Raw genomic sequence first — 27,560 nt, 5'->3', positions numbered from 1 at the left:
TGTTTGGGGTGCAGCTTACCCTCTTCCCCACTTCATAGCACTGTCCAGCATCAGAGCGGCCCCACTGAGGCTGTATAACCAGGTGCCCAACTGCGTGTGGTCGGATCCTTGCAATGAATCCATATCTCTCTCTCACACACACACGTGTATATCCCTCACACACACACATACATCTGTACATCCCTCGTGTACACACACACACACACACCCTTATATCCCTCACACACACACACATCCGTACATCCCTCACATACACACACACACAGACATATCCATAAATCTCACACACACACACACACACAGACATATCCATAAACCTCACACACACACATCCGTACAACCCTCACACACACACACAGACATATCCATAAACCTCACACACATCTGTACAACCCTCACACACACACACACACATCCGTACAACCCTCACACACACACACATCTGTACAACCCTCACACACACACACAGACATATCCATAAACCTCACACACATCTGTACAACCCTCACACACACACACACACACATCCGTACCTCCCTCACACACACACACACACAGACATATCCGTAAATCTCACACACACACACACACAGACATATCCGTAAATCTCACACACACACACACACAGACATATCCATAAATCTCACACACACACACACCCGTACAACCCTCACACACACACACACACATCCGTACAACCCTCACACACACACACAGACATATCCGTAAATCTCACACACACACACACCCATATATCCCTCACACACACACACACACAGACATATCCATAAATCTCACACACACACACACACACACACAGACATATCCATAAACCTCACACACACACATCCGTACAACCCTCACACACACACACAGACATATCCATAAACCTCACACACATCTGTACAACCCTCACACACACACACACACACATCCGTACAACCCTCACACACACACACATCTGTACAACCCTCTCACACACACACAGACATATCCATAAACCTCACACACATCTGTACAACCCTCACACACACACACACACACATCCGTACCTCCCTCACACACACACACACACACACACAGACATATCCGTAAATCTCACACACACACACACACAGACATATCCATAAATCTCACACACACACACACCCGTACAACCCTCACACACACACACACACAGACATATCCGTAAACCTCACACACACACACATCTGTACAACCCTCACACACACACACAGACATATCCGTAAATCTCACACACACACACACCCGTACATCCCTCACACACACACACACACACACACACACACAGACATATCCATAAACCTCACACACACACATCCGTACAACCCTCACACACACACACACACACACACATATCCATAAACCTCACACACACACATCCGTACAACCCTCACACACACACACACAGACATATCCGTAAACCTCACACACATCCGTACAACCCTCACACACACACACACACATCCGTACAACCCTCACACACACACACATCTGTACAACCCTCACACACACACACAGACATATCCATAAATCTCACACACACACACACAGACATATCCGTAAATCTCACACACACACACACACACACACACACAGACATATCCATAAACCTCACACACACACACCCGTACATCCCTCACACACACACACACACACACACACACACACACAGACATATCCATAAACCTCACACACACACATCCGTACAACCCTCACACACACACACACACACACACACATATCCATAAACCTCACACACACACATCCGTACAACCCTCACACACACACACACAGACATATCCGTAAACCTCACACACATCCGTACAACCCTCACACACACACACACACACATCCGTACAACCCTCACACACACACACATCTGTACAACCCTCACACACACACACAGACATATCCATAAATCTCACACACACACACACACACACACACAGACATATCCATAAACCTCACACACACACATCCGTACAACCCTCACACACACACACACAGACATATCCGTAAACCTCACACACATCCGTACAACCCTCACACACACACACATCTGTACAACCCTCACACACACACACAGACATATCCATAAATCTCACACACACACACACAGACATATCCGTAACTCTCTCACACACACACACACACCCGTATATCCCTCACACACACACACACAGACATATCCGTAAACCTCACACACACACACACTCAGTGAGTCAGCCTCTCTGGCTGAGCTATGGTGGACACTTGCACGGGACCTGCTCGGGGACCCACAGGTGGAGCACGTGGGAAAGGGGATGGTGGCAAATAACCATATGATAAATATTCTCCTGAGAAACCAGGACGGTTGGAAAATGCCATCACAACGGAAGTTCCTCTTCTCTCCTGGTGATGTGTCAGTAGAAGTGGCCCTGTGTCTGGTTTGCAGCCCGTCTCTCTGTCTCTCTGTGTGTGTCCTTCCCGCCCTCCCTCTTCCTGGCTGACTCTTCCCTCTCACCTGGCTCGGACGGCTGAGAGGTGGACAGGATGCCTGCATTCAGCACCACGGACAGAGGAGCAGTTCTAGAGGAACCTCTGCCCCTCTCTGTCCCAGATGCCTCGTGGCCACAGCCCAGGACTCTGTTCATTCACGTGTTCATCTCCTGGGCAGGCTCGTCCAGTGCAATGGGGGGCTGTGGCCACAACAGCAACAGGTGTGTGACCCCCGTGTGCTCGGCTTGCTGCGTGCACGTGTTAGCGCATTCAGTCTTCATGGTGGGCTCTGAGGTCAACACTCTTGTGCCCACTTTGCAGACGAGGACACTGAGATTTGGAGCCAGCAGTGCCCTGCCCAGGGTCCCACAGCTGGAACAAGGGGGAGCCAGGAGTCTGCCCACACAGAACCCCCCTTCCCTCCCCCACTTCATGCCTCCTCCTTGCAAGGCTTTAAGGAAGAAAGGGAATGCTGACCAGTTGTAGATACTGCTCACCCACCACCCAACTTTATACTTGGGAACACTGGGGCCTCTTATCCATCAGAACTACACATTTGTTAAGGAGGTGAGTCTGTCCCAGAACTGCCATGAACTATCCCAACCACCCTGAACGAACCTATAGCCAGCCTGGGTGCAACGGTCGAAGCCTGTGACCAGGAAGAGGGGACAGGAGGGTGGATCCGCCAAGGGTCCCTGTGTTCCATTGGGTACCCGCTCTCAAGAAGACCTTCCTATTCTAATTCTCAAGTATTTCTAATTTTCATTAATGATTGCTGATATTTACACAGAGCTTTCCTGCTGACTAGGAGCTCTGGACCGGGTGACTTGGCATTTGCTTATGAGTAAAACCAGATGCAGAAACAGCCTGGCCTCGAGGGAGGAAGCTGATGGTACCAGCAGTCCACGAGATGAAGAGCAGTGGCAAGGACAGGTTCTGGGAGATCCTGGCCACTGTGGCCAGAGGGTGACTGCCGGCCAGAGGGCCACTGCCCTAACGTGCAGGGCCTGGCACTGCCAGAAGACTTTGGGAGGCTCTTCTAAACCAAAATGTGTGCCTCAAGAATTAGAATTAGGACTTTGGCTCTTCTTATGCCCCTTGTGCTGTCTCAGGTCTCCTCTTTGGGCTCTGTAGGCTTTCCTTCGTCTGTGCTTGCCTGTCTCGGCTCAGCTAGAAGGAGAGGGGGCCAGAGGAGGCCAGGGGAGCAGGGGTGTGCTACATGAGGGTCTGACAGCAGCGCCCCCATCTCCCGAGTGCTGTGTCCTGCTTGCCCCTCACAGTGTCCTTTTTGGGAATCCCCCAGCATTATGTCCATTTACAGATGAGGAAACAGAGGCTCAGAGAGGAGAGGGAACTCATCAGGGTACATCCAATCAGGGAGCATATGCACCTGCTCTGTTAACTCCAAAGTCCAAGCTGACTTGGGGCAGGTTATCCCCTGCACCTCTGTTTCCTTAGCTGTGGAATGGAGTTGACAAGAGTGCCCACCTCACAGGGTCACTGTGCACACGGAGCATGTGAACGTGTGTAAAGCAAGGGAAGAACGCAGCGTGGACCGTGAGCAATACCGGCCATCTATACATTCATATATGCATCCCCAAACCCCAACGCTATTTCACAAGCAGCGTTTACCTTTTCCATATGCAGTGTGTCCCAATAGTTTTTTAAATATTGGTCCTAACCCACAAAGTTAATCTCGGACAGTGGAAGAACCCCACCTGGAAGAAGAGCACCCAGGGACAGAGCCTGGGGTGTGCCAGCCTCCCTCCAACGTCCTGTTTGCTGGCGGGGGGACTTAGTATCTTCTGTTGGGGAAAGGGGTGCTCCCTCTCCCCTTGGTCCATCCCCACAGAAACCTTGCTAAGGTAAGGCTAGGTGGAAGAATCGAGGAGACTGTAACATGGAGAGAAGCGTGAGCCAGGAAAGGGGTGATGGGGCAGGGTGGGGAGCAGCTCGGGGAAGCTGTGCAGAGTCATGTCAGTGTCTGGGCTTGTAGGTCCCAGTGAGGAGGGCCACCTTGTCCCCGCAAGCTATCCCTGGAATTGGGATCCAACCAGCATTTCCTGGTGTGGAGGTGCTAGTGCCCTGCCATATCCATTCCTCTTGCTTTTTCCATGCATGACACCTGGGCATCATCCACCTGCCCGTCCCACCTCTTTTCCTGGCTGCTGGAGCCCACCTGTGAGCATGCTTCTGGGGGAGCTTGAAACAAGACAGCTGAGCACGAGCTGTGTGCGTGGGTGCTGTGTGCCGGGGTGCAGCCAGTATGTTGGGGTGCAGTTAGAATACTGGGGTGTAGCCAGTGTGCTGGGGTGTAGTTATAATGCTAGAGTGCAGTTACTATGCTGGGGTGTGGTTGGTGTGCTGGGGTGCAGTCAGTATGTTGAGATGCAGTCAGTATGTCAGGGTGCAGTCAGTATGCTGGGGTGCAGTTACTATGCTGGGGTGCAGTCAGTATGCCAGGATATAGTCAGTATGCTGGAGTGCAGTCGGTATGCTGGGGTGCAGCCAGTGTGCTGGGGTGTAGTCAGTGTGCTGGGGTGCAGTTAGTAAGCATCCAACTCTTGGGTTCGGCTCAAGTCATGATCTCAGGGTTGTGAGATCGAGCCCCACATTGGGCTCCACGCTCAGCAGGGAGTCTGCTTGAGATTCTCCTCTCCCTCTGCTCCTCTCCCCCCCCCCCCAAACAGAGGCCTCTCTGTGGAGGTGACATTTGGCAAAGACTTGAAGGAGGCGAGGGAGGTAGACATCTGGAGGAAGATGGCCCCTGGGAGGCAGTGCAGCACGTGCAAAGGCCCTACGCATTAAAAACAAACAAGCACACCGAAGATGAGGAAAGAAAGCTGGGACCTCTGGGGGCCTTGAGATTTTCACTCGGGGAGACGGGAGCCACTGAGGGTCTGAGCGGGATAGGGTGTGGACAGCTTCCCTTCCTCCCCCCACCCTTCTGCCCGTGTCACTTCCCTTACTGTCCCTTTCCCGTAATTGTAAATTTGTTTGTATGGTTGTGTGTTCAGCCTTTGTCTCTGCCGGTGGGCTACCAGCTCAGGAGGAAAAGGCCACACATGCCCCCCTCAGACGCAGAAGGGTCAGGCTGCCCCGGGGCCCCCGCCCGCACACTGCAGAGCCCCGGGTGACCATGTCCAGCCATTTCCTTCCGGAGTCACTGTGCCCCACCCCCCATAGCCCCGAAAGGCCCTGGTTGGGGCTGCCGCCGGCCTCCCTCCCCCAGCAGGTGTGACCTCAGCAGGGTCCCCTCCCTCTGTCAGGGGTCTGGACCTGTGCTCCCCTCTGGGTCCCTCCGCCCACGTCTGAAAACTTCGCTTCCAGGAGAAACCAGAGGGAGACAATGGCCAGGGAGAGGGGCGGGCGGGGGAGAAAGTGATGAAGTGTCAAGCTCTTGACGGCAGCTCTCAACTCTGCATTTTCCAGGGCATTTAAATGACTGTGAGCAGATTAATAAGGTCCTGCATTCTATCTGGAGCGCCAGTTGTCGGGCTGTGTGCATACTGATGGCCAGGCGGGCTGGAGGCGGCCGTGCGGCTTTATCTCGCGGGCCCAGGCTGCCTGTCCCTTATCAGGCCGGCCCGGCTGTGCAGCTGCTTGGGCGGGGCCCGCTCCCGCCCCCGCTGCCTGCTTTGTAATCAGAAGAGAAGTTGCTGTCTTGATATTTCCATTTTTATCTCTTTTATTGACTTCATTTTCATGTCTTTCAGGGAGCGTTTTCTTGGGTTGCTTACATCTTTCTGCTGCCCTTGCCCCTTGGCTGGGCTGGGGGAAAAGGGGAGGCGGGGTGAGGAAGGGGGTCAGGGGCTCCGTGCCCTGTGCCCCCTTCTCCAGCCTCTTGTGCCCCGTCTTCTCCCTGATTGCCCTCCCCCCGGGTCCTTCCCAAAGGGTGGCCCCCTCCAGCCCCCTCCAGTCCCAAGGTCCCAGCTCCGTGGGCGCACACCCCTTGCCCAGGTCCTCCCAGCGCAGCCCTAATGAGCCCCCGGGCGTGAGGGAGCCGGGCCTGCTCCGGAGAGGAGCCTGTTGCTGGGGAGCAACAACCGAGGCAAGCTTCCCTCCCCTCAGCTGTGTCTCCACGGATCTGGGGGAGCCGTGATTATCTCCCCTGCCCAGGCGAGGAAGCCCAGCTTCCAAGAGGTTATCAGTCACCGTCACCTTGCTCCATGCTGGTGACTTGTGACAGAGAGGGATTGCGAGTGGCCCGGCCTCCAGAGACACATCTGTGTCTGGGACAGAGCTGGCTCGGAGGAGGGCGCTGCCAACGGCGTCTCGCCTCGCTGACTCCTTCCCTCCTCTGCAGGGCAGGGGCAGTCAGAGCCCTGTTGCAGCCATTCGCCGAGGCGGTGGGTGTGCCATGGGCCGGACAGGGGCCGAGCCTCCCCACCGTGCCTGGTTTACAGTCATTAGTGCCCCTGAACTGGGCTGAAGAGCGTCTCCCCCAAAGTATGTCCACATATTTTGACCCCAGAACTTGTAAATGTGACCTTGTTTAAAAAGGGGGTCTTTGCAGATGTGATCAAGTGAAGAGTCTCAGGATGACACCATTCTAGGTTGGGGTGGCCTAAATCTGACGACTAAAGTCTCCGTAAGAGAAGGAGTCAGACTCCGGAGAAGCCACGTGAGGACGGGGGCAGGGGAAAGGATGCAGCCACAAACCCAGGACGCCTGGGCCCCCAGGAGCCAGATGTGGCGGGAAGGACTGTCCCCCGGCGCCTCTGAGGGGGTGTGTGTCCCGGCCTGGATCTCAGACTCCGGCCTCCAGAACTGGAGGGGAAGAGCTTCCTGTTGTCTCAGCCCCAGGCTGTGGCCGTGATCTTCGGCTGCTCTGGCAACTCACACCATCCCCACCATGCTGACAACCCCTCCCGGCTCTCACTGCAAACCACAGCAGCGACCCTGGCACCTGCGGCCACAGAGGTGCTCTACAAACGTTAGGTGAACGAGCAAATGAGCCCCAGTGGAGGACTCCGGCCTGAGCACCGGGGCGGGCAGGTGGTGGGAACCCGGGCACAGAAGGCTTCCTGGGTGCTGGGCTCAGGAACCCAGAGCAACAGGACGGCTGTGCCTCTCCTGACCCCATGCACCCCCACATTCCCAGCCCCTTGTGGTTAGGGAGTACGTGCCACCCTGGGTCTCCAGCTCCTCCCTGAACATGCTGAGGGGTGGCAGCTTCCTCTTACACAGCATCTTCCTGACTGTGCCTGGCCCCCCAACCTGACTAGCACGGGGGTCTCCCGCACGGACCCAGGGACTCAGCTGACCCGTGTTTGCAGGACGCAGTGCGAGCTGGTGCTTATATACAGTGGGGGTCACCAGAGGCCACTGCAGGAGGGGCTGTGGCTAGAGGTGGCTTTGGTTGCTCTAAAAAGAGGAACTCTGAGAATCTGTCTGCCGTTTGGAATATGTTATTTTCCAGAATTCATGCTCGAGAGCAGAAAGGCCAGGGGCTGGCCTAGACCAGCGTGGTTTCTGTCACTAAACAGAGAGGGGTCAAGCCGCAGGTGACATGTCGCTTCACCGGGAGATGCCAAGGCACTGGGTTAAAGCACTGTCCCCACCAGCCGCCTGAGCACGGCCTTCGGGCCCTGGGGAGCCAGGTGGGAGGCACACCTTAGGCCCCTCTCGGGGGGCCTCCTGTGACTGCCCCCGGGGGGGGCAGGAGAGAAGCCCTGGGGTTGGGAAGGGAGGGCCACAGGGGACGACGTGGGGGCAGGCTGGGACCAAGGTGGTCCCTGGGGTGAGGGATGTTCCCAAATTAACCCACGGGACCCCCAGGGGGCTCTGCCACAGGGGTCTGAGAGAGCTGCCCCCACCCAGCTCCTCCCTCCCCATCACGACTCCCACACCAGGAGGGCACTGGCCCCTGGGGGCCAGGACTAAAGGCTAAGTAGAAGTGATTGCTGGAAAGGCCCAAGGGGAACAGCCAGGTCCCACAGGCCGGTGACAACAAGGCCAGACCCAGCCCCTGCAGCCCACCAGCGTGTCCTCCCGGTCCCCAGGGCCACCCACCCCACACAGCACACAGCAGACCGTCTGCAGCCAGTAAGACTGAGGTCCAAGAGCTGGGAAGATGGGCTCAGCCAGGAAGAGGCAGGGCCAGTGGGGGCAAGGCCCTCGCGCTCCCAGGAAAAGGCCAGGCCCCTCCAAGGTAGAGCCCGTTAGGCACCAATGAGAAGCCCTGGTTCATAAAAGGCCCTTGTGCTCTCTGGGTCCGTCCAAACTGCACTTACAACTCCCCCACCCCAGAGCCGGCCTCAGAACAGCCCCTCCCCCTTCCTGTGCCCCCACTCTCCCCCAGGACGCAGCCCCTGTGCCCAGCATGGGGAGCATGGAAGCTGGTGGGGAGGCTGCCCTCTCCCTTCCAGCCAGGGCAGCCTCCAGCCCTGCTTCATCTCGTGGGACTTGGAGTGTTCTGTTCTAGCAGAGCCCCAGCCCACCCATGCCTTTCTGGCCTCCCCTGGAGCCCACACACCCCACACAGCTCCGGCCAGCCATGCTGCCCTCCCCCTCACCTGGCTTGACCCGGGAACCTCCCTGGCTAACACCTTTGGTATTCTCCACTCTCTGCCCCCACTCCCAGGAACCAAACCACACCTCCAGATGATTCCAAGCTGCAAGCTGCAAGACAGGGCCACACCCCAGCCCCCCCCGCCACGGTCTCGCCCCGGCGTCAACAGGCCTGATGATTCCCCCTGCAAACACCCGTTGGGTCAGCCCAACCGCTCCATCTCCTGGGCCAGAGCCCAGGCCAGGTCCCCAAGGCTGCTCACCGGGGCCAGCCAAACACCTTCCTGTCTGTGGAGCAAGAAGACGGGTCTGAGGTTCAGGTGGCAGCTTGTGGGCCTCAGGACGCTCATCCAGTGGGCACCATGGCACAGACCCCGTGGGCTGAACGGCCCTGTCGGCATTCTGGGCTTGGACACCTGGGTCCAGGCTGGGCTGTGACGAGGAAGGCCCCATGCTTGGGGCAGGAGAGGTGGCACACCTGGGAAACGCGGTCTCCCCCAGAGCCCTGCAGCACAGGAAGAGGGTCCTGGACCCATTTGTAAGAGCAAACTGTACATGACTTCTGGAAGGAAGTGGGAGAAAGGCCTACTGGCAGAGATTCCTTCGTTGGGACACAAAAAGCATTTGCTATGGAAGAAAAAATGATAGTGGCATTTCATCAAAATTAAAGCCTTCTGCTCATCAAGAGACACCATTAAGAAAACGGAGAGGTGAGCCACAGAGGAATAAACACGGTACATACGCATGACAGTTGTATCGATAACTTGTAAAGAATTCGTAGAGCTCCATAATAGAAATACAAACACCCAATAAAACGTGGCCCAGACACTTAGAAGCTTGGGTGAAAGAAGACACACAGACGGCCAACAAGCCCATGAAAAGATGCTCAACATCGCTGGTCGTCAGAGAAATACCCCTTAAAACTGCCAGTTGGCTACGTCGCACATCAACTATGAAGACTAGAATTAAAAACAAAAACCCCGACAATATCAGATGTCAGCAAGGAAGCAGAGCAGTTAGAACCCCCCGACATGCTCGTGGGAACCTAAAACTACAGCAAGTACTTGGAGAACAGTTTGGAAGTTTCCTATGAGGTAAATATACTCGGTGTGTAACCAGCAAGTCTCCTCGCAGGGGCATTTCCAGAGGGAGGACGGTGCGCTCACCAAAGGCCTCGTGCACAGGGATGCAGAGCCACTCTACTTGTCACCATAACACGCTGGACACGACCCACCGTGCGTGAGCAGAGGAGGGGCGTCCCCGTGCTGAGACACGGGGACACCCAGCACAGACACGTCCCGAGAACACAGTGAGGAGCTGGGCCCAGGAGGGTGAAGGTCCAGACGTGGCGAAACTGATCTCACTAGGAGAGAAATCAGGTGGGGGACTGAGTGGGGGTGGGGAGAACTGATTTTAGGGAGGTGCCAAGTGATGGAGATGTTCTGCGTCTTGCCTGGAGAGACGACCGTACGGGCTCACATCCAGGCTCACTCCCGTTGAAGAGTGTGTGTACTTGAGTCACGTGCACTTACTGTCTGTGAAGTTGACTTTAATTCAACGGGGCCCAGGGCGGCGTGCGGGAAGCTGATGCTGCTTGGGGTGGCGGTCCGTCGGCTTTGCCGCCGTAACAAACAAGCCCGACCTTGCGGCTCTCAACCAGCCACACACACTTGCTTCTTGCTCACCTCCGTGTTGGCGGGCGCAGGCTGGCTGTGGTCGTTCTTGTTCTGGGTCACAGGATGAGCCCCCTTGGCAGCCCCCAGAGCAAAGCTCAGTCCCCCCACGTCGCACTGGCCAAAATGCCACGTGGCCCCGCCGGACATTGACAAGGCAGGAAGCATCCCCCTCCCCAGAGAGGGCAGGGGTGAGGGGCGGCCTTGCCGTGGAGTGAGTTGTCGGAGACGCATCACCTGCCCCTGCGGAAGGTCACCCGGGCTCTGAGCTGGGGCTGGGAGGCCAGGTGAGGGGGTGACACAGGCAGTGCGGGTGGAGGAAGGGTCCCCAAGCAGAGCCGAGGGGTTGGAAGCCAGCGGGCTGGGAACGGCGAGGGTCACACACTTACTGAGCTCACACGCGGCCTGGGGCGCATTTTAACTCCCTAGAGCCTCACACGCCCCCACCCCCCCAGCAGGCACTCTCTGGAGGAGGAGGTCACAGGACCTGCCCAAAGGTGTGCAGGGAATGGAAAGGCCGGCCTGAGTCCAGGTGGCCTGGCAGCGAAGTTCGTGCCCCACAGCTGGTTCCTGGGGTGTGCACGGCGGAGGGGAGGCTGGGGCTCCCTGGGGGGGGCATGCCAAGTGGCCAGCCTGCTCTCTGCTGGGGACTCGCCAGGATGCACCAGGCCACGTGAGAGCATGCCACAGCTTGCCTGGCCTCCGCTAGCCGAGGGAACTGCCAGGCACTGCCTCCCACCTGTCCCCTCCGCGACCTGGCTCCTGGTTTTAGAGCCAAATCTTCCCAGTCAGGATGCAAGGCTTCAGAGCTGTGGTGTGGGTTCAGGCTCAGGTACAGGAAGCCTTGGCAGGTGGGGACCCCCCTCTACAGAGAGCCCAGGCCGGCCAAGAGGCCAGCAGGCTGGCAAGGGTGCACTGCCAGGCCCCACTGTCCCTTTTCCTCTGACCACCTGCCTGCCCTGTGGCCCCTTTTCTCCCTGAGGCCCTCTTTGCTCCCCAAAACTTTGGAAGGTCTAGGACTGGGTCCCTGGGTCTCTTCCCACTCATCGGCAGCTTCTGATCCGTCTCCCGGCTGGCCACCAGCTCGGAGCTTTGCCCTGCAGGTCCGTCTCGCCCGGAGGCGTCCATCTCCAGCCAAACCGGAAGATGCAGAGGGAGCTAACCCTAACCCCGCACACACCTCCCACCCGCAGCTCTACCTTACCAGGCCCAGGCCACCACCGGCTGCCCTGGGAAGCTCCCGCGCTGCCGCCCGGTCCCACCTTCAGCACTGACTCCACAAGGCCCGGGGGCCCTGCACGACCTCTGACCCCACGTCCTCCACCCACACTGGCCTGGAGCGCCGAGCGCACGCCCCGCCCTGTTACAATTCCCTGTGAATTTTTATCACCAGCTGGGGCATAGCACGGGTTTCAGGTGCTCATTTTGCTTATTTTCTGTCTCCCCTCGTGAGGATTTGTGTCCATGATGCTCCTGTGGTATCCCCCGGGCCTGAGACAGCTGAACGGTGCTAGGTGCTCAGTAAACACTGGTTGAGTGGGTTACTCACAATTATGCAGACGCACAGAAAGACCATTTCTGCACAATGCAAGGCGGCGAGCCCTGAGCCCAGAACCGCGGGAGAAGGAGGCCAGGCTCCGCGAGGGCATTGGGTCCGGTGCTGCGGAGGTGAGCCGCCAGGGTAGGGGCAGAGGCTCAGGGGCGCGCGCAGGGAAGCAGCCGCCCTCCCTCCGGTAAGTGATGCTCTTCTGCCCAGTTTCCAAAGCTGGGCTCCTTCTCAGACGCACGAGCCCCTGAGGGAGGAGCGGCTGTGCCTGGCGGGGCCCGGGCCTCGGCGAGCCCCCTTCCACCGCTCCTGCCCCCGGGCTGCCCCCCGAGCACCCAGCCATTGCGGAGAGAGGCGCCCCGTCGGGGGGCCGCCGGGCGGCGGGAGAAAAGAAAGATCTCCTCTTGCTTCCCTTTCTCTCAGCAACCCCTCGCGAGGCCGGGCTGCTGGGCGCATCCTCGTGGTCGTGACGTGAAGACGACTTTGTGTCTCCTCCATCTTGAAGGGTGATTTCAACGACTTGAAGGTTGGTGGCTTTGTTTATTTCTCACTGTTTGCATGGCTCTGGACGAGGACACTCTGTGGTGTTCATCCTTGTTCTTCTGCGAGGAAGACTCCCCTCTGGCTCCTTTCAAGACTCTGTGTGTCTTGTTCTCCGCAGTTGGAATGTCAGGTGTCTGCATGTGGGAGTTTCGAGCTGTTGTCTCCGGCTTCATCCTGTTCCCAGCTGCTCTGGTCTGTGGTTTGGTCTCTGCCATTAACTGTGCAAAGTTCTTGGGCATAATTCCTTCGAATATTTCTTCTGCTCTATTCTCTGGCTCTTCCTTCCGGTATTTCAAGTCCGTGTGTGCTGCGCCTTTTGAAGCTGCTCTACGGCCCTTGTGCGCTCTCTTTCCCCTCGTGGTTTGAGTTGGGAACCGTCCGCTGACCCACCTCCCCGCTCGCGGACTCTCCTCCGCCCTGCGGGTCCATCAGGAGCCCAAGAGGGTGCCCCCCACTTCTGTCCAGTGTGCATTGCGTGCACCTCCGTCTCTCCTTCCCAGCTGCATCTCTGTACCCGCACCATCCATCTGCTCCTTCCTGTTGCCCGCTGTCCCCACTGGATCCCTCGGCATATCAATCCTGGCTGGTTAGGCTCCCCGGCGAGAACCTGGCATCTGTGTCGTGTCTGAGTCGGCTCCCAGGTCCACGTGGCCTCCTCAGTCTGTGTCATTTCTTGCCTCTTGGAATGCCTCGTAATTGTTTTACTGTCGGAAGCCAGACATACTGGATTGAAAACAGTCCCAGAGCTTCCGATCGGTGTCTGATCTGGGCATCAGGAGATGGGGTGCTGAAAAGCATGCCCGTGCCCTGGAGCATTGCCAGGCCCCTCGCACTGCTCTGGGGCCTGGGTTTTGTGGGGACCATACAGCAGTCATGCCCACGAAGAGCCTGGCAAGCAGGGGCTCGTTCCCTCAGGAACGGAGGTCTGAGCAGCAGGTGCTTGTCAGAGGTGCGTGTCAACCACAGCGGTGGTCCATGTTAGTCTCCCTCTTCTTCTCTAAGACTTTCCCAGAAAACATGACCAATCGCAATCCTGGAAAATGTTTTCTTGGTCAGGGCAAGCTTCCTAGAAGAAGCGAGGGGACTCAGCAGCTCCAGGGGCAGGAACTCCGTGCTCCCCTGAGCCCTGACTGCAGGGCCGACGCACTCACCCCAGTAGCTTGAGCCACACCGAGGGTGAGCAGTGCAGGGGGCAGAGCACAGGAGACAGTCGGCTCTCCCTCCGGAGCTCTGCTGCAGAGTGCGGGCCTTGTCCTCCTCATCTGTCAAGTGGGCACAGCGCGGTCCCTGAAGACGCAGATGCCTGGGGGCTTTTCTTATCATTCCCAGCCTGAGAGGAGGTCAGCTGAGGAATGGTGGCCGCCAGAATGAGGGAGAACAGCCCAGTTCCGGGGGTGCTTTAGTGCTGGGGGGAGGAAAGAGACAGAGACAGAGACGATCGCAGAGAGACAGGGAGACAGACAGACAGACAGTCGACGGGAGCTTGCTCACAGAGGTCAGCGCCTCTGTGGGGTCTAAAGAGCCCCACTAGGCCTTCAGAGGGACCTGGAAGGTCCCGATCTCACCGTCAGGTGGACATGGCGGTGGGCAGAGTGGCCGTAAACGAAGGCTGGAGGTGTTTCGCAGGGACCTGTCCGCCTCCCGGCTCTGGCCAACCACTGTGGGCAGTTCCCAGGTGGCCTGAGGCAGGATGGGGACAGCCTGGCCGAGTCCTGGCCTGTGGCAGGCAGCCGCCCCACGGTGTGCCCCAGAAGGCCGCAGAGTGGGTCCTGGCTAACAGAGAGGACGTTCCCTCCCCTGCAGCCCCAGGCGGATCCCACCGTCTCAGAGCAGCATTTCCCGAGCTCCAGCAGGAGATTTGAATCCTCCTGCCTCACGTAGGGCTGGAGCTGGTGTCCTCCAGGAGCGGCTGGGGGGCCTGGGGGGCTGCCATCTGGGATTGTGAGCACCTGGCAGTCCGGATTAGTGACCTATTGGGGGCACCGCTGGGGTGTATTCAATCAGTGCTGCTTTTGACTCAGTCTCGATACCCGTATTATTGGCCCAGTGGGGTGTGACCGGCTCCTCAAGGGTCTGTCCAAGCCCCTTGAGTGGGACTAACAGCTTAGGCTGTGGCAGGCGGCCAGGGCTGTGGGGGCTTATCTCACCCACCCCCATGAGCCTGAGCCCCAGGTCCGATCCGATCCCGTCCTCACTGCGCTGCCCGTCTGGGAAGCCAGGGAGGAACTGCTCCCACTTGAGGCTGGTGCTGGGGTGAAATTCAGGACACCTAACTGTCGCGGGTTGAGCTCCACCCCTCCAGGTCCATATTGAGGTCCCAACCTCCTGTACTTGGGAAAGTGACCTTACTTGGAAACAGTGTCATTGCAGATGTGATTAGTTAAAATGACGCCATCAGGGTAGGTCCTAACCCAGTATGCCTGGTGTCCTCACAAAAAGGGGGAATTTGGACACAGAGACAGACGCAGAGGCAGGAAGAAGCCGAGCGAGGTGGAGGCAGAGATGGGTGATGGGTCTACCGCCCGAGGATATCGAAGTTGCCAGCAAGCCAGTAGGAGCCGAGAGAGGGGGCCCAGAAGGAACCAGCCATGCTGCTGGCACCTCGGTCTGGGACTCCTGGCCTCCAGACTGCAGGAGAGTGGATTTCTGTGGTTCAAGCCACCCGGTGTGTGGGACTTGGTCACGGCAGCCCCAGGACACTTGCACTCACCATCACAGCAGCCTTGGCCATCGATGTGGGGCTGGAGCAAATGCCCTGGACTGGGTGCCGCTCCTGTAAATCCTGGACGGTGGAGGGTCCCGGAGGCCTTGGAGGGAGGGGCAGAGTCCCGGGGGCCTTGGAGGCCTGGCACAGCAGGATTGAGGTCCAGACATTTTTCATCATCCCAAAATGAAACACCACACCCAGTGGTACTCGCGCCCCAGTGTCCCCAGTGCCCTCCCCTCCGGGCCCTGACAACACAACTTTGCTCTCTGTCTCCGTGGATGTGCCAGTTCTGGATGTTTCCCATGCAGGGAATCACACGTGGCATTCTGCAACTGGCTTCTTTCACGTGGCCTATGTTTTATGACCAACATTTTTAAGTGAAGTAGAATAAAATGGAAAATACGTGGTTTGGGAAGTGCAAACCTAGGAACTGCCCCCCCCCGCCATATCCTTCCCCAGAGCAGAGCCCCGGGGAGCTCACACAGGCCCAGGACACGCATGCACCCACTCGTGACGGTGAAAACCGGATGGCCCAGGGGCCAGGGGATGGAGGTCAGAGACGTCTTGTGAAGGCAGGAACGAGCCGCGGGGGAGCCGTGAGGGGCTGTGGGCAATGTTGGGGCGCAGGGCGGCCCTGGGGGCTTGTTTCACCATAGAAGGGGTGAGAAACACTGAGATGCGGGGACACTCACACAGCGTGTATGTGCACATGCATGTGCAAGTAACACGCAAGTAACGTGCAGGCCACGGTTCGGAGCAACTCTCGATAAAAACACATGATGCTCGCTCATCTGATTCCCACACAACAGATGAGGAAGTGAGGCTCCTGAGGGGCCACCTGGCTCCTGCCATTCCCTGGGGTCTGCAAGAGCGCCCACCATGCTGGAGGGTGCAGCCCCGGGACCCTGGTTCCACATCTCAGCCCCTGGGCCGGACACCTTGGATGTCTGAACCTGGAGGAGGTGCTGGGTTTGAGGAAGCCGCACCTGGGGGACCCTGGCTTTGGGGAGGGAAGAAAGTACCCCAAAGGACACTGCCCCCCAACCTGCCACAGCCCCCACGGCCACCGCCAGGGGCCCTGACGCACCCGCGCCCAGTGAAGACCCAGGGTGAGGGCCGAGGACCGTGGACAAGACCCTGTGCTCTCCCCCTGCCAGGACACCAGTCCCCCTGCCTTCTGGTGGAGGCGACAGCTGGTCCCCCTCTGGGCAGGCCCTGATTCTTGTCCAGCCATCCAGACCCTGCGCCCAGAGCCACCTCTCATTCTGCTGTTCCTGGAACTGCATAGGTGGTGACCTCAGGGCCGGAAGAAGGGCAGGAGGAAAGAGGCATATGGCTGTGGCCCCTGGCGCCTCTGTGTTCACATCGGCCAGGTGGCTCTGCTGTCTCTTCCTCCAGAGACAGGCAGGTTCAGCCCCTCTCCCCAGCCCCACCATCGCCCCTGCTCCAGCCCGGCCTCAGACTCCCCAGTCACTGCACGCTGCTCTCGCCGCTTCCGCCATTGTCCTTGAGGGAGGGGCCAAGTGAGGACGGAGGGAGCATCGTTCTTTTTCCTTTCTCTTCCCCTCCTGAAGCAAGACCAGAAAAGGTGTTCATTCCATAAAGTAGACAGGTCTTAATGTGGATCCCAAAGCAAGGTAAAAACAGTAATATTTGTTGAGTCCCAACCTTGCCGGAGCAAAGATCTGAAGTAGGTGGGAAGCAGCCATGAGGCCCCGGGGACAGTGTTCCGGGCCGAGCGAGCTGCAGGTGCAAAGGCCCCGAGGCAGCCATGCCTGACTCCCGGCTGCTGTGCTTCTGAGAAGAGCTGGGCCCCGTTGCTGCCCACAGTGGGGTCTCAAGGCAAAGGGCCCGGCCGGACCTGGGGGGTCCTCTCCTCCCGGCTGGTGGCTAAGGCTCTTTGTGGGTCCTGCCCCGGGATACTCCCCAGTCGGTGGCGGGGAGGAGCCAGCCCCTTCCGGAGGAAGGGTTGTTTTGGTGGCTAGGCTCCTGGGGCTGGAGGGGCGGGGGCGCAGGACGGGGAAACGGGCAGCAGGTGCCTCTTCTATAACAGCTTTGGCTGGCTGGCAGTTGCCTCTGAAATCCGGGGCACATCTGTGTTCATCAGTTGGCCAACAGATGGGCCTGGTTTAATATTGTTGGATTCAGTTAGACTCGGGGCTGATGTGAACCCGTACGGAGCACAGGTGTGAGAAAACAGCATCCTGCGGCAGGGTGGGTGGGGGGAGACTGTACCGGCGGGCAGAGGCGGGGGATGGGCACTTGCTTGGGGCTGGAGACCCTGCCGGTGCCCCTGGGGAAGGATGCTCACCCTGTCCCTTGGCTTTGGCTGCAGACTTTGATAGGAGCTTCTTGTGAAGCTCTGGACACTGTAGTCCCCCAGTCTGTCCTGGGGGTGATAACAGGCCGGCCAGTGGGGCCGGGCCTGTGGAGATAATTTGGAAGGAGGCAGAGCAGGGCCTGGGCAGAGCCAGATGGCCGGTGTCGCGGCTGACTTTCCCACCAGCAACTGCTTTTGTTACTTAATCGTGTCACAGGCAGGAAAGCACCCGCCCTGTGCCCAGTATCTCTGGGGCCACCTTCTCGGCTGGCCGGGGGAAGTTCCCAGGAACCACGATAACGCTGCCGGATGTGGCCTGGACTTCACAGCTCCAGCCAGGATCCTGCAGACAGCCCCCCCCCCCCCCAGCAACTGTTTGAGACGGGAGCAGGGAGGCAATGTGACCTCTGACGTGCACAGAGGGCCTGGCCAGGGAGGTGTCCTGCGTCCAAGGCCGTCCAGCTGGTCAGCAGCAGCCCTGGCCAGGCCTTTTTCTGCTCTCGGGGTTCTGCAGAGAACAGCTTGCTTCCTGTCAGAACCCCTTGTTATCCCAGCTGAGGGTGGGGAAACTGAGGCCCAGGGCAGTCAGCGAGGCTGCCCCAAATCACAAATGTGCAGCCAGGGCCCCAGGCACCGTGGGCTGAGTGCGCAGCCGTGACTTCACCAGCTCGCCAACCCAGATGGTCCCAGGAGACCCGCTGCAGTTTGTGGGTATCCCTGTTCGAAGCAACACGAGCTTCTCCCGGGGTCAGCCAGCCTGTCTTGTGCAGCCCCCATGATTGCACCATCACTGCTGTGCATGAGGATCCGACCTGAGGGCCTCCAGCCCAGCTGCCCCCAGCACGTGCGCACGCGCGGAGGCACGGCAGGTCACATCTGCTTCCTGGGCCCAAGCATTCATTCACTCGACAAATATTCATCGACCACCTGCTGTGTGTCAGACGCGGCTTCAGGTGCTGGGGACGCAGCGGGGAAGAGACAGGCGGGCGCCCGCCCTCCATAAATATAAATAGCAATATTTGGTGCATGAAGGGAAAGTTAAAGAAATTAGAATGCTTCATTTTAAAAGTAAGAATTGAGATTTTGGGTGCAAACAATAAAAGCTAACCTCCCTTGGGGTCCTAGCTCGTGCTAGGCAGCAGACACGAATGTCCATGAACCTCTACCAGCCTCCTGCCCTCCCCTGGGAGGGAGACAAGACATTGCTGAGGGTCCCCGCGGTCTTAGGAGGGGACACCAGTGGGGGTGGTGTGCTGGTGAGCACAGTGCCTTCCAAGAGGGGACTCCGGGCTCCCACAGCACACGTCCCTAACTAGCTGCAGCCTGGTTGGGTGGGAGGGACCTCCTCAGGTGCAGGGAAATGCCACCACGGCTCCCACGGAGCCTCTGGACTTGAGGGCTTATGCCTCCGGACTCTCCGCCCAGGAAAGGAGGGGACAGCGCTCCCTGGCCCCCATGCTACATTTGTGACGTTCCAGCAGAGGTGCCCCGAGCACCTTGCCAGGACAGGCCCCTGCACCCACCACCACCATTCTGGGATGTGTCCTCCGTGCTCAAGGTCCACGCGAAGGGCCAGCCCTGAGGCCCCAGGCGCTGCCACGAGGCTGGGAGCCTGCTATCATCCCCGGGACAAACCCGCCATCTCCCAGCCTTCTGGGTGCTGAGTGCCCGCGCGGTCCCGGCCTGCAGCCTTCTCTCCTCACGCATCCCTGCCCCAGCCTCAGGGAAATTCCACCTCTCCCTCTGGGTCCTGTCCCTCTGCCTTCTCGGGGCCTTTGCCCTCATCCCCAGCCTCTCAGGTGCCCACGGTGAGCTCACACCCTCCCAAAGGCCAGGACCACCGGGGATGCTCCCTTGCAGCCGGGCACAGCCATGGGACCCTACGGCCAATAACCAGGAAGGGGAGACTGGCCTGGAGTTCCTGGGGAAGATTTCCCCCCAGGTGCTTTCTCTCCCTTCCTTGAATGCCGTGGTCAGACGTTGTGGTAGCCGGAGCTACGGTAGTCCGACGGAGGAGACGAGACAAGCCCACACACCGGGGATGGCAGAGCAAGGGTGAAGGGCGCCCAGGAGCCCGACGGTGTCATCGGCTGGCCTCACCTCGTCCCGCACCACCTCCCTCCAGGCTGCCTGAGAAGTAAATGTCTGTGCTTTGTAAGCCACCGTTGGCCGGACACTCTGCTCCTTGCGGCCGAAAGCCTCCCCACCAAAACACAAAGCTCTGTGCCTGGGAAGCCCTGGGCCGCCCCGCATGGGGGCCCAAGCGGAGAGAAGATGCAGAGGGGAGCAGGACAGCCCTGCCACGCCCAGCCTGGTGCCCTGGGCCTCTGTGACCCGTTTGAAATTGGAGAGGGTCCTCCTTGCTGCCCCCAGCTGAGGATCCTCCAGTGCACTCCAGTCTGGACCCAGCAGGCCATTTCTGAGGCTTTGTCAGTGAGTCCGAGACCTTAGCAGAGGACACTCTCCCGGCAGAGTGGGATGGTGGTGGATGCCCCGGGGGAGGGGATTTCCTAAGAACAGCCCAGAGGCCAGCACGGAGATGAGCATGGAGGATGGCTTGTTCCGGGCCTGGGATGCTGAGCACCGTTAGCCTTGCTTCGATGGGAGATGGGGAACCAGTGAAGGTTCTTGAGTGGAGGCATTCCCCCAGTCCAGTCTGAGTATTGACCTGCTCCCATCACCTGGGATGCCCAGGCGTCTCTCCAGGTCTGCTTCGAGGAGGCTCAGTATGGTGGGGGGAGTAGGCAAGAGTTCTGCGGTCCTCTGTGTGGCCAGGGGAGACATCTGAGCCCTCCTTGTCCCCTGAGAAGATGATCCTGCCATGGGCCATCTGGTTTACCCCTGGTGCTTCCCCAGCCTGGGTGGGGGCCAAGTGTGAGAAGGAGAGAAAGAACGGTGCTGGTGCTGGGGTGCTGGGGGCCCCGGGGCCCCCAGACATGTGTGCTAGCCCCTTGCCCTGCTGCCCCCGGCATCCTCAGGAGACCAGGGCAGCAGGCTCGCTCATGCCCCACTTGGCAGGTGGGGAAAGGGAGTCTTGGGGGGTAACATGGTAGCCAGCGGGAGTCAGGGCTGGGCCGGGTCTGTCAGAGCCCAGACGCCCCGGGGGGCTGCTAACCCCCGGCAGGTGGAGACGCAGTCTGGCCTGCACACTCCTCCCTCCGCCCACGTGAGGAAGGGAGGCTGCTGGAAGAGGAGCCATATGGCCCAGATTCCCGGCTTCCAGGAGACAAGCGGGAACAAGACCTCACCTCCCAGCTACTCGCATGGCTGAAAATATTTACATCCAAACACGGCCCGATGCGCCATATTTTTGCCTCCAGCCAGCCTGGGAGTCTGTCCTCACCACCTGGGAGGGAGCTATGCCTGGTTAGGGAGCGTTTGCCTTCCCGGGAGCTGACAGCAGTTTTGCAGGAAGCCCCCGATGAAGGAGCCCCTGCGGGTGGGTTGGTCGGACGCACACCGCGGTCTGTGGGTTCTGAGATGGGACAATGAGGCCAGAGCCCAGTCTGCGGAGTGCCCCCAGCTCGGGGCCTTTGCCTGGGCTGCTGGCTTCGCTCAGGGCCGCGCCCCACGGCAGCAGCATGGTAGCACCCCCCATCCTGCGGCCTCCCGGGAGAAAGCCTCTCTGCACCTGAGGCACAGCCAGTCACCGCCAACCCAGTACGCCTCGCTAGGTGCTACGTGTACTCTGCTCCTGGTTTCGCTGTCCTTTCTCTCCTGGCCCTGCGAGCCCTGCAGGGCCGGGACTTGGCCTTGTCCCTCCAGCTCCCCGCCCAGAGGACCGCCTTGTCCCAGTGCGTGCCGTGCAGGGACAGCTCGTGTGTGGAAGGAGAATGCACGGGGGGCAGGGCCGGGGGGTCACCCGGATCCCGTGAAATGGGGATAACTTATAACGACAGCCACACTTCCGCGGTGGTGTCCGTGCCCGCAGCTGCTTCAGCTGCCCCACGAACGGGGCAGGACAGAAACTCACTCTGGTCTGGGGTTCTGGAAGCCAGAAGTCCAAGACCAAGGGGTCAGCAGGGCCACACTGTCTAAAGGATCAGGGGAAGAGTGCTATGGGGCGAGATGTGTCCCCACAAAACCCTATGTTGAAGCCCTGACCCCAGTATCTTCTTTTTTTAAGATTTATTTATTTATTTGAGAGAGAGAGAGAGAGCACAAGCAGGGGGAGCGGCAGAGGGAGAGGGAGAAGCAGGGTCCCTGATAAGCAGGGAGCCCGACGTGGGACTCCATTCCCGGACCCTGAGATCACGACCGACACCGAACCGACTGAGCCACCCAGGCGCTCCAAAGATAAGGTCTTTACGGTGGTGGTTAAATTAAAATGAGGCTGTTGGGGTGGCCTTGCCCCACTCTCACTGCTGCCCCTCGAAGAGGGGGAGGGTCGGACACGCAGTCCTGCGCGTGATGTTTACAGCAGCTTTATTCACAACGGCCAAACCTGGAAGCAGCCTGGTGCCCTTGAGCAGCTGATGGATAAATAAGCTGTGGTCCATCCACATCCTGGATGAGAGAACGAGCTGACAAGCCACGGAAAGACACGGAAGAGCCAACCGGGACGGCTGAGTGTGGTGTGACTCCAACCACGTGGCACCTGGAAAAGGAAGAGGACCCGTGGTCGCCCCGGGCTGAGGCGAGGGACAGGCAGGGGAGCACAGGGGGTCTCAGGGCAGTGAGAATACTCCCCCGGTCTAACGACGCACACATCTTCACACGTGGGTCCGAACCCACAGAATGTCCAGCCCCAAGCACGACCCCGCAGGTAAACTGAGGCTTCTGGGTGATGACAGGTGTCCGTGCAGGCTCACTGACCGTCGCTAATGCGCTGTGCGGCTGGGGGTGTGGGCCAAGGGCACATGGGAACTGCCTTCCTCTCAGTTTTGCTGTGAACCTAAAACTGCTCTAAAAAATCGTCTATTTAAAACAAACAAAAATCTGGCCCCGTGGAGCCGACCTTCTAGGGAAGGGACAGGTAATGCACAAAATTAGTAAGTAAACTGTTTATCACATCAGGAAGTGACACCTGGTATTTGAGAAAAACCAGAAGGGGACGGGGAGGGGCTGGGAGTACAGGGTGGTCTGGGAAGGGAGGACAATGAGCTCTGGGTGCATGGCGGAGGGGTACTCCCGGTGGGGACAGCCGTCGTGCCAAGGCCCTGGGGCACCGAGCCTGGCCTGTGCATGGAACAGTGATGAGACCAGAGTGAGTAGGGGCAGTGTGGCAGCAGATGAGGTCTGAGACACCCCCCGCCCCCGCTTAGATTCCTGGTGCTGTCCCTCCCCCAGCACACACCTGTGAGCCTCTGGAGACCCCAGGGGATTGGGGTTTATGAAGACACCTGCAGCCTTCCTGGGGGTTCTGGTGCCCCAGGACCTCCAGATTCCCTGACATGGATCCCAAGGCCCCTTCCCCAAGGTACAGCACCCAAACTTCCTAGGGACTGGGTAAGCTTGGAGAAGCCAGAGAGGGGGCTGGAGGGGGTCCCTAGACATGGGGGGGGAGTCAGCTGGAAGGCCACTTTAAGGCCAGAGCCAGCTTCCAGATGGCTGAATGACAACCTGGTCACACTCTGTGATAATACGGGGAAAGGGAGTGAGTAAGCCAGCTTTTGTCCCCCCCTCCCAGAGGCTTCCCCTCCCCCCTCCTCCATGATCTTCTTTTTCTCCGGAGAAGACCCTGTGTCCCACCCCCACACGGAGCATCCAGGTGTGCTCTGAGCTCAGCGCTTCCTTAGTCAGGGAGGGGTGCCTCAGGGACCCCTGAGGGTGTAAAGTGTGGGGGGGTCTGGGCATCTGTAGCAGGGAGGCCCCCACCCCTGCAGGCATGACTGGAACAACGTCGGCGTCCTGCTGCTGACCTCGTAGGACCCCCTGCACAGGCCTAGGCCACGTCTTGACCCTACAGAAGTGGCCGCTTCCCGCTGTGGGTGCATCAGGGCATGACAAGGACAGAAGCGTTCTCCGGCCTCAGGTCCTGTGGACGGGAAATGCGACAAAGTTGAGCCAAGGTCTGGCAGGGCTAGGGAAGTGCACAGAACCTCTGAGAAGTGGCCGGGACACAGAAATAAACAGACACGTGAATAGATGCTTCTTACTGTGGTGTGAGACCTGTCGGTCAGGGCTGACCTAGTGGCCACATCCAGAACATAATTCCAAACTAGCTCAACCCAGGGAAGTTGGAGTGCCTGGAACACTGGCACACAGGAAGGTTTCAGGCATGGCTGTATCCAGGGACTCAGCAAGGTTGTCTCATCGGGCATCTGCTCTCCTGGTCTCTGCCATTCCAGGCACAGCGGCCACGGCAGCTTCAAAGTCAGCCCATCATAGCCCTACCTGGAGGAACTCAAACTCAGCCATGTCTGTGGATCCATCCCACAGGCCGCCCTGGGTCATAGGCCTTCGACTTTGATGGTCGGAGTGGGTAGCATGACTGCATCCCCCTGGGGGAAGAATTCCCCCAAAACAATCAGAAGAAGTGAGTGGGAAGAGAGCCAGTCCCAGGTGTGTGATCCGGCAGGTCCCAAGGGGTGAGAATTTCTGACACGTTAGCAAGGGTTACTGGCGCTGCGCGCTGGAGCCACACTGAGAGGGCCTGCCCTCCTCCCTGGCGCTTCTGCTTCAAGCCCTGGGGTGTCTGGGGTTTGGAGTGAACAAGTGCAGAGCAGGGGGTGGTGATTTGGGGGGGCCATGGGAGCTGCCGGAAGAGAGGCACGGAGGTGAGCCGGGCCGGTGTACCTAAGGCGGGGCGGCCAGGAACGCAGGGAAGTCAGCACACGCACGTGGGGCTCCGCAGACGGCTGGCCGCGCCCCGTGGTCCAGGGTTTGGCTGCCTGCAGAAAGGCTGCTGTAGAAGTTTGAATTTTAGCAAGAAAAGTTTGGGATTGAAGGCATCATGTAAGTGATGGCAGAGGGGGAGGGGCCCTGCTCTCTGGTCCCAGTGAACTAGAACCTCGAGGGCAACACAACCAACCTCCAAACCACAGCCCACACAAGAGGAGCACGCAGCCGGGGCAGGCTCAGGCCACAGCCACCGCTGCCGACACCCAGAGGGAGCAAGGAGCGTCCCTGGGACACGGAAACGCCAGGTTCAGGACACGCTGCCTACGGTGGGATGGCCGGGCCCCCTTATGCTGTGAAGTTTTATTCCTTAAAACCAGAAGATCTGACGTCTAAAATGCTGCCGTCTCAGTGAGGGTGGGTGGTGGTGCACCTGTGTGCGTTATGGTCTCTAAACTTGTGTTGTTGGGGAAAAAATGTTAATATGAGCTTAAACTTCTAAAAAGGAGATAGAATGTAAAATATACCAAGATTCTTTCCCGATGGACACAAGCCAATTTCTACCACAATCCAAGGAAAGATCATTTCCCTGTGACGGAACCCCAGGGCTGTCCACACAGACGTGGTTGGGATCACGTGGCCTCTTCGAAACAGCCAGCGTCTGCAACGTGGCACTTTGCAGAGGGTCAGGCCTTGGTGTCTGCCGTCCCCAGGATTCTAGGCACCTGGAAGAGCCTCCTTCTGGCCAGGCCTGGCGGGCACCTCCATGCCCCCAAGCCCCACAGCTGTCTGAAATAGCCCCCCGGCGAGGACCCTTCACTCGGGGTCCCCTGCGAAGCCTTACCCCAGTCTTGGGGGCTGTCCCTGCGAAGGCAGACTGTCGGTCCCTCAGCTCAGAGGGCCTGGTCACGATGCATCTCGATTCCACCTGACCCCACCCATCACGTACCACGTACCAGCTTATTTTCCTCATGTTGGTGCTCTCCTTTGGCCGGGTCCATGTAGTTGCCAGGCTCCAAGCTCTATGGGGAGAATGTTCTGGAAGATTCTAGACGGTTTGTTGGTCCACCCGAGCCAATCTCCTCCCCTTTTAAGCTGTTGCCAAACCCAAGGCAGGATGGAGAGGAGAAAAAAAAGGGCAAACGGGAAAAACGGCCTGCATGCCCAAAAGAGGGGCCTTTCTCCTGGGACACATGGTGCCCAGGCCAGCTGAGCCTGGCCTCATGGCCCTGTGGGCTTGGTTAGAGCCCATTGCTGAGGTGGGGGGCCGGATGCAGGCCTCTCTGCAGGCAGGGCGGCTCAGCCCGGAGAGTCAGAGAGAAACCGGGACCCAGGACAGGGGCCCGGTGGAGTGACTCACCACCCTCCACCTGGGGCTCCTCAAAGGGAAAGTGGCCCCGAAGAGCGGGTTTTCCCCATCTGCAGCATGGCCGCTCAAGGGAGCAGGGTGGGCAGCACCCCAGGACCCAACGGGTGCCGCTCTGAGGCGGGTGGCGGCAGGCAGGTACCTGTCCCCTAGGAGTGCCAGGTCATGCAGGGGTGACAGTCTTCCATCTGTGGCTGGCTTCCCCTCCCCCGCCAAGGCTGCGTTTGCTCCTCCGTGGAATGGGCTGCCTTGCTTGGGTTTGATGCTCCTGGAGGGGCTGGGAGCGGGCGAGGAGCAGAGGGGCCCAGACTGGGGAACGTAGGGGGCCTCATCACAGCAGGACCCTCCACTCTGTGCCTCTGGCCACCCTCTGGGCCTCACCTGGATCCACTGTGGGTCCCAAACCCCAGCCCCACCCCCCCCACACCCCGGCTGGCAGCATGACCTCTCCGAGCCTCATGGCCGGATGTGACTGGTTCCAGTCTCACCGGGGGATTCGGCGGTCATTCTCTCACTCGAGCATCACACCCTTCCTCAGACTCTGCCCTTCCCGGGGCTCAGCCCCAAAGCCCCCAGCTTGCTCGTTGAGCCCACTTCACACAGCAAGCCTGCCAGGCTGCCAGCCTCAGGCAGCCCTTGTCATCCTGGCACAGGCCACTGAGCCATGCCTCCCCAGCGTCGGGGACACACCCTATGCCATGATCCAGGCTCCTGAGGCCTGCCCTGAGCAACTGGGCCTGGAGCAACCCCCGTCTTAGCACACCAACCAACCCGGGGTCCTGGACCCAGTGATGCACTTCCCCTGAACAAGCCCGAGAGCTGGGAGTCGGGGAGCGGGGGCGGTGAGGAGAGCTGGCCATTCTTGCTGATTCCCTCGGAGCTGTGTGTGGAGCAGAGCCCCAGGGCGGAGTCCTGAGGGCAGGAGAGGGTGGGATGCGTACCAGGGAAGTTACAGATGAGGGCAGGGGGCAGGCATGCAGACATCGGCTTGTGCACTCACTCGCCCGTCCATCAGGCTTGGCTGGAGCCCGGGGCTGCCAGGTAACACAGCCATCCCCAAGAAGAGTGGGTCCCACCGGTGCAGGGAGACTGGCCCACAGCAACCAGAACGCCAGGCCCTGATGCTGCAGTGGGTCCTCCAGGGGCTGTGGGAGCACAAGACGTGTGTGCTGCCTGAGGGCTCTGAGGGATGTGTAGGGTGTAAGGTGAGGCTAGAGTCTGTGGGTGGAGTGGGGGGAGGCCTGGGGGTGGTAGAGGCGCTGTGGGGAGAGAAGCAGCTCCAAATGGGAGAGGCTCACATCGAGAGGAGAGGGGCAGAGCATGGGGGTCTCCTGGGTCACCTCTGGCATCTGGCCAGATCTTGGGGTGAAGGGCAGCTGCTGAAGGTTTAGGAGGAGGAGCAGGGTGACCACAGTGTGGTTTGGGCAGATCTTTCTGCTGTGGTGTGGGAGGGCTGGGAGCCATAGGGCTCGGGGGAGCGGCAGGCTGCTGCAGACACCTGGAGGGGAGGCGACAGATGCTGTGGGCAACAGAGAGAAAATCCTTCTCTTCCAAAGGGCTGTTGTGGACAGGGGCTTGGGCTCAGCACACGGAAAGATCAGCTGGGCTCA

The sequence above is a fragment of the Eumetopias jubatus genome, unplaced genomic scaffold (genome assembly GCF_037043125.1).
Source record: "Eumetopias jubatus isolate StellerSeaLion01/CBP00866 unplaced genomic scaffold, mEumJub1_p1.0 scaffold_10, whole genome shotgun sequence".
Lineage (NCBI taxonomy): Eukaryota > Metazoa > Chordata > Mammalia > Carnivora > Otariidae > Eumetopias > Eumetopias jubatus.
This window is presented reverse-complemented; position numbering follows the sequence as displayed.